This window comes from Tenrec ecaudatus, chromosome 11 (genome assembly GCF_050624435.1).
Source record: "Tenrec ecaudatus isolate mTenEca1 chromosome 11, mTenEca1.hap1, whole genome shotgun sequence".
Classification (NCBI taxonomy): domain Eukaryota; kingdom Metazoa; phylum Chordata; class Mammalia; order Afrosoricida; family Tenrecidae; genus Tenrec; species Tenrec ecaudatus.
Window position 1 is genome coordinate 59,214,329 of NC_134540.1, and position 6,895 is coordinate 59,221,223.

The following is a 6,895-nucleotide window of genomic DNA, read 5'->3' on the forward strand; positions in this document are numbered from 1 at the left end:
ATCTCATAGGGTTTCCTAGATCATTCTGTAGATGGAAGTGTAATGCCAGGCTTTTCTTTCGTGGAACTTCTGATGGGTTACAGCTACAATTTTTCTTGTTCCTTTCATTAGCAGCTGAGTGATTAACCCTTATGATTTTATGACTTTATCCCCTTACAAATAAGATGAAATAAAATTCTCAATTGTATCAAATATATTTCAACTTATAGTCAACCTCTATAAGGTGTCTGAGGCTGCATTGTAGTTTTGAACCACCAACTTGATGCTTAACGACCCAACACTTACCTTGAACTGCCAGGAGGCCTCCGTAGAACCAACACAAAGAAAGCTTTTACCAGAGTTAGCTACTAATAATGTTATTATTCTTCAGAATTTATATCAAAGTGTTTCTGAAGCAGAGAGTTGGAAGGCTTCTGAATATATTTAGAAAATACCAAGATGGCTATGTTGTTATTTTTAGGTGCCATCAGGACACAACTGGACCTGGTTCCCTGCCATCCCCACAATCATTCCCAAATCTGAGCCCATTGATGCGACCACCACGCAACCCGTCTTCTCTCTGATTTTCTCGCTTTTGCTGTCCTGGTGCCTGATCTCTTTTGACAGCGTGTCCAATGCACACGAGGGGAGCTTTGCCACTCTAACCTCTAAGGAGCGTTCTGTTTATGCTTCTCCAAAACAAAGTTGTCATGCTGACCCTGAAAATTAGTTTAAAAAGAAGACAACTTTGTTTTCAATTATTCCAACACAAAATGAGAAATTAACACCACATTTGGACAGGATTTTGTCATCGATGATGAAGAGGAGGCTGCCTTTTTCTGGCTTTTTCCTTGACATTCTTTGGCAGCCGGAGTTCTTCCCCCCTGCCACGTACCAGCCTTGAACAGGAGACATTTTACTGCTCTAAGTTGTATTTACTTCTCTGAATTCCTCAGCCTTGATACTAGGTTCTCTGTGGGAACTTGATAAATATTCATTGATGGGGATGGTAATGAATAGTATATTTTTTTGGCTCCCTGCTTTCTGACTTAAATCCAGACATTCCCTTCTCTCTTCCCTGGGGGAACTGGCAATCTGTTCAAAGCATGTTTGCACTTTGGAATCAGGAGGAGAAGCCAGCATAATTATTAGATCCCTGTGATTCCTGGGTTGTCGTTTAATTCTTAGTTCTTGCCATTTTCCTTATTCTAGACAGGAAACTAAGTTTGCATATAAGTGAATTAGGTGATATCTTGAAAGATTTATTTCAGAGATGAAATAATAGCTAGAATAGGTCTTTTCTGCCCTATTTTCTGGACATCTAGTAGAATAGGGTATAGTTGTCTAAAATTCTATTATTATCTAGCTGTTTTACTAACTGTAAATTCTATGTTCTGAAAAAAGATGCATGTTGTTTTGAATGTGGCAGGGAAGGACTTAGTTTGATGACCTTAGTTGTGATTTTATCTCTGCCCATAACTACTTCTATAAAATCAAAGTTATTTCACCACTGGAAATGCACTTTTTTTAACCTATAGAACAATGGGCAATGGGTAGAAACCAGTGTGTATTATGGCTGTTGTTGTGTTAAACATTTTTTAATGTAAAGCTAATTTTAACAGAGATAATCAGAGGGTAAATGTTCTATAGATGTAATATAACTCATCATTTAAATTGTAGAATAGATAAACAAATGTAAAGATGGCCAGAGCTGCCGCTACATTGGGGCAGTCACTGTACTTCTACTAGACAGAGTTTGCACACCTTTAGGCAAGAGTAGTTCAGTTATATGAATTAGCTAATTTTACAGATTTATGAAAGAGCTCCTATACAATCAGAATCTGCTACCTTGGGGATAAATGTTATTATTTAAGCATAATTTTTTTTCTTACCATGAACATCAAGTGCTAAGTACAGTGCATATGGCTCATAGGATACATTTAAGAGCTTAGTCATCAAATGTCATGGTTTTACTCAAAAGAGAAAGAACCTGTGAAGAAGACTGGGATGAGAAGTTGAGTCATACACAACTCCATGTATACATTTTTCCCTAAAATTACTTTTGTCTACATTCTAAGCATCCATATTAGCACTAAATATTGTGAATAGTTGACAAACACATGTACTTTGTCCTCTTGCCTGATAGTAACTTAATGATACCAAACAGCTAATCCCAGAAAATACAATTTTTCAACAACACAAAAAGTAACTATACAGATGAACTTACCCAGATGGAATACACAGAAATCAAATGGATTATAGTGGTAGGAAGACACCGTGGACAAGTTTAACTTCAGCAGATAAAATCAGAGCAGGAGATGACTATGGAACAGATCATCAATGGTTCCAATATAAGTTCAAAAAAGAGCTGAAGAAATAGAAAACAAATCCACAAGAGCTGTTCTCATCTGAGGCTTGAGAACATCTCCAGAACAGAGTTGACAACCTGAACACTAATGACCGAAGACCTTCTGAGCTATGGCAGTACAGCATGACCATCATCCATGAAGAAAGAAAAAGGTCATTAAAGATATTTTTTAAAAAAGAAAAGACCAGAGTGAATATCAGAAGAGACTCTGAAATTTGTTTTTAATCTTGAGTAGCTAAAACAAATGTAAGAAAGAGTGAAGTCAAGGAGCCGAATAGAAAATTTTAAAGGACAGCTTGAGAAGACAAAGCCAAATACTATAATGAAATTTGCAATGTCCTGGAAGTAGAAAACCCAAATGGACGAACATGCTCAGCACAGCTGAGTCAGAAAGAACTCAAGGAACAAAGGCAAGCCTGGAGTTGCAATTTTGAAAGCTTCTGTTCGTAAAATATTGAATGATACAGGAAGCTTTAAGAGAAGATGAAAAGTACACAACAGATGAACAAAAACCAATGGTGCTGAAAGAAGTTCGAACTTCACTGAGTGCATTAGCCAAAAGTAAGTTTCCAGGAACTGATAGAATACACACTGAAATGATCAGCAAGCAGAAAAAGCAATAGAAGCACTCACTAATCTATTCCAGGAAATTCTTGAAGCAGCTCCTTGGCCAACTGACCGGAAGAGATTCATTGCTGTTCCCATTCCAAAGAAGGTGACCCAACAGAATTCTCAAATTATAGAATAATATCATTGATATAGTATGCAAGTAAAATTTTCTCAAGATTATCCAACAACAGCAATACATGGAAAGGGAACTGCCAGAAGTGTTGGTTGAATTCAGAAGAGGACAGGGAACAGTGGATCTCCATTGCTGATGTCAGATGGGTCGTGGCTCAAAGCAGAGAATTGCAGAAAGATGTTTCCTTATGTTTCATCAACTAAACAAAGTCGTTCAACAGTTTGGACCATCACATTTTGTGAAGAATGGTAATTTCAGAAGAATGGTAAATCCAGAGCAGTTCATTATGCTCCTTTGGAGCTTATATATGGATTAAGGAGCGGTTGTGTGAACAGAACAAGAGAATGCTGCATGTTTTAAAATCAGGAAAAGTGTGTCTCCTGGCTGTATCTTCTCCTCATACTTGTTCAATATGTATGTTCAGCAAATAATCAGAGAGGCTGGATTCCGCAAAGAAGAGTGCGGTGTCAGATTGGAAAAAGGCTTATTATCCTGGGATATGCAGATAACACAACCTGGCTTGCTGAAAATGAGAAGGAATTGAAGAATTTGCTGATGAAATCAAGGATTTTAGCCTTCAGTATGAATTATAACTCAATGTAAGGAAGATTCTAATCCTTCCAATTGGAACAATAGGAAACATCATGATAAATGGCGAAAAATTTGAACTTGTCAAGAATTTTGTCTTACTTGTCAGTGCTCATGGAAGCAGCAGCTAAGAGATCAAGAGACCCGTCGCACTAGGTAAATCTGCTGCACAGGGACCTCTTCACAGTACTGAAGAGCAAGGATGTTGCTTTGTGGACTAGGTGAACCTGACCAAGCTGTGGTATTCTCCATTGCATTGTACTCATGTGCAAGCTGGATGTTAATTAAGGAAGATGGTAGAAGATTCAATGCATGAGTTGTGCTTCTGGAGAAGAATATTGAAAGTGTCTTAGACTCCTTAAAGAACAGACAAGAAGTGTGACCAGACTGCTTCTTAAAGGAAATGACTGCAAGACTTTATCTTACAGACTTTGGGCATATTGTCAGGAGAGAGCAGTGCCTTCCAGAAAAGTGGACCGATGACAAAACAGAGATCCTCAATGAAATGGACTGACAGAGCGGCTGCAATAATGGGCTCAGACATAGGAAAAGTTCTGAAGATGGTTCATTCTGCTGTGCATGGGATTGCTGTCATCTGGGGCAGACTTGATGACACCTAAGAATAACAGTTTATAGATGAGTTTCTCGGCAGACTGCATTTTCCAATTTTTATGAGGTATAGTCCATTTTTCTATATCACTCCTTAGTCTTAATATGCTCAAAATCAACAGTGGTGCATTTTGTTGGAGACTTTCCCTCTTTCTGATAGCACTGATAATAAAACTTGGATCCAGTCCGACTTGTAGGTGTGTCCAAGGACTCCAGGTTTGTATCACCATGCTCATGTCCGTCAGTGTCCCTTAACTTTGCTTGACAGCCCCCAGGGATGGCAGGCGACTTCTCTTACGTTACTGAGGATTTCCTCTCCTTGCATCTTCCCTCTCTCTTTCTCTCTTTCTCCTCCCTTTGGATTTTGCTGTTTCCAACAAAAAGTAAATCCTTGGAAATAGAACAAACTCTAAGAGAGAGCTATTCTTTTTGAGACTTGTTATTTAAAATTCTAATATCAAGAGATACGTTTTTATGCAAATAATTAATTATGATTTTAGTAAATGTGCGTGTGTTGGAGGAGATTGTTGGTGCTCCATTGGAAAGTGTCATTATAACAGCCTGGTATTACTGCTTTCAATCATATGTATATTTTGATCAAGGGTAAAATTGCCTTTAGGTTGCAAGTGGTCACTTACATTTTAAGCTCAGATAAAGGAATGTTTTTAACAGTCTGTTGTGTGTAAAACCCTTGTCAATATTGGGTCTCCAGACTGTAGCTCATGTTGAAGAACTTAGTTTTTCTCTGGAAGCTCTAGTGAGGGATTTTATTTATTCTTCAAAGTTCATTTTTAACTCAGTTTTCATACCACAATTGGCTGGAATACTAATTTTTCATCAGATGAGAGAACATTGGTAACTTAGCTGTGCTTCAAGAAGAATTTTCCTGGCCTGGAACCCAAAATCTCTTCATCTGAATGGATCATACACTGCCAAATCTTCATCTCCTGGGTGTATGTTGTGCTTAGGCACAATATAACTTCAGTAATTTGTGTTTTTCTTGGCATCACAGTGCCATGGAAAATTAATTTAAATAAGTGTGAATTAATGCAAACTTAAAATCACGAACATTTTGGATAACACAATATTTCAAAATTACTTATTGAATGTATATGTCATCATTTATTATATTATAATGCAATATGTTATTAAGTTACTTCATTGAAAAGATAGTTGCCATCTAGTGGTATATTTTCAAGACACTTGGAAGAGCTTTAAAGCAATCTTTTCCACTAAGAAATCTATACATTCTATTCATTTACTTATTTTAATAGTATATTGAGCCATAACTAATGCATCAAAAAATTAAATAGTTCACTCACATTAATGAAAGTTGGACAAAGAACTCTACAATCAATTTTAAAACTTTTTTTCCCTTCTTGAACCCACTGGTGCTGACTTCCCATTTTCCCCACCATCTCCTTTCATGACTCCAGGGAACTATTATTTCAGCTACTGTCTTCATAATTTCTGGGTTCCCTATAACAAAAAAATACATGGAACGAGGACAAAGAACAGACAAAAATTGGGGGTGCAGGCAACAACAATGATCATAAAAGAGTGAATCCAAATGATCTATATTACCAAGATTTCATTGTGAGGTTGTATTGACAACAATAACAACAAGTGACAGATCATATTGACCAACATGTATTATGTTATTGTCTTTGAATCAGCTTTAATTCATAGTGACCTCATGTACAAGATAAAATATTGCCTCGTCTTGTGCCACCTACACAATCATTAGTATTCATTGCTCCTTCATTGTGACTGCTGTGTATTTTGAGTGTCTTCCAAAATAGTAGACTCATCTTCTAGCTTTCCATTGAACAATATTCTATTATTCTTTGCAGGGTTTAAATTGGATAATTTCTGAAAGGAAATCATTAGACATTTATTTTTGGTATATTTTAGTTTGGAAGTGCTGATTGAATTTACCTTGAGTAACTCCACTAGTATTTGAAAAATGAGTGCCATAACTTCCTGCATCACAGCATCACATAAGCAACACAAGATGTTATATTATCGCCAACTGGCAGGTGGAATTAATGCGTATTGACTATGTTAAATCTCTAGATGAATTTATTTAAGTTCTAACAATTTTGTGAAGGAGACATGTTTATTATCCCTGTTTTATGTCAGGAAACTGAGGCAAAGAAAAGCTGAGTAAATTGCCCAGGGCAAATACATAGCAAATATTTAAGCTACCTTTGAACCCAGGTAGGCTCACTCTATACCCAGTTCTTTTGAATACTTTGCTATTCTGACTTTCAGTAAATTGTTTGATATTCCTTTAATGTTTAAGAGTTTCAAAACTAAACTTTAAAGAAAGGATTTGGTATTGTGAACTGTTTTACTGTGTATAAGGCACCCTGCTGCTTAATCTGTGTGACTTGTCAAGTTTCATCTTCACTACCAGTAGAAGAGACAAGTAATATCCTCCTCACTTTTCAAATGAAGAAAAAACTTTGGAAAAGCTTAGTTAAGGACTCAACTGACCAATCTGGGAAGTGGGTGGGTCTATTAACCCCAGATCTGCCAACCCAAGCCCCTGCCCTTTCCATTACATTGCATCACCTCTACATGCTTTCTGAAATTTCTATTACACA